The 520-nt window shown below is 44.2% G+C and overlaps 1 protein-coding gene across 1 annotated transcript in view; it reads right to left on the minus strand.

Annotated features, from left to right (window-relative positions):
* Positions 1 to 520, minus strand: part of LSM2 (LSM2 homolog, U6 small nuclear RNA associated (S. cerevisiae)) — an 8,330-nt gene that overhangs the window by 1,795 nt on the left and 6,015 nt on the right. The gene's annotated exons all lie outside the window — the stretch shown is intronic.

The following is a 520-nucleotide window of genomic DNA, read 5'->3' on the forward strand; positions in this document are numbered from 1 at the left end:
TTTCTTTTTTTTTTTTTTTTGGAAATGGAGTCTCACTGTCGCCCCAGGCTGAAGTGCAGTGGTGTGATCTTGGCTCACTGCAACCTCAGCCTCCCAGGTTCAAGTGATTCTCCTGCCTCAGCCTCCTGAGTAGCTAGGACTTCAGGCGCACGCCATCATGCCCGGCTAATTTTTTATTTTTAGTAGAGATGGGGTTTCACCATGTTGGCCAGGCTGGTCTTTAACTCCTGACCTCAGGCGATCCCCCACCTCAGCTACCCAAAGTGCTGGGATTACAGGTGTGAACCACTATGCCCGGCCAAACCAACCTATTCTTAATAGCTACCATTAAACAACTGGTAAAGGCTAGACGTGTGTTCTATATAGTATTTGTAATCTTTACAGCATCTTTTGAAGTAGTTACTACCTTCCAGGGGCTCAGAGAGGTTGTTTTAAACTTTCTGAGTTTAGAACAAACAGGAACTTCAGTCCAAGTCTGTCTGACTCCCAAAACCATCAGCTATTTTTTTTTTTTTTTTTT

This window comes from Colobus angolensis, unplaced genomic scaffold (genome assembly GCF_000951035.1).
Source record: "Colobus angolensis palliatus isolate OR3802 unplaced genomic scaffold, Cang.pa_1.0 Scaffold236, whole genome shotgun sequence".
Lineage (NCBI taxonomy): Eukaryota > Metazoa > Chordata > Mammalia > Primates > Cercopithecidae > Colobus > Colobus angolensis.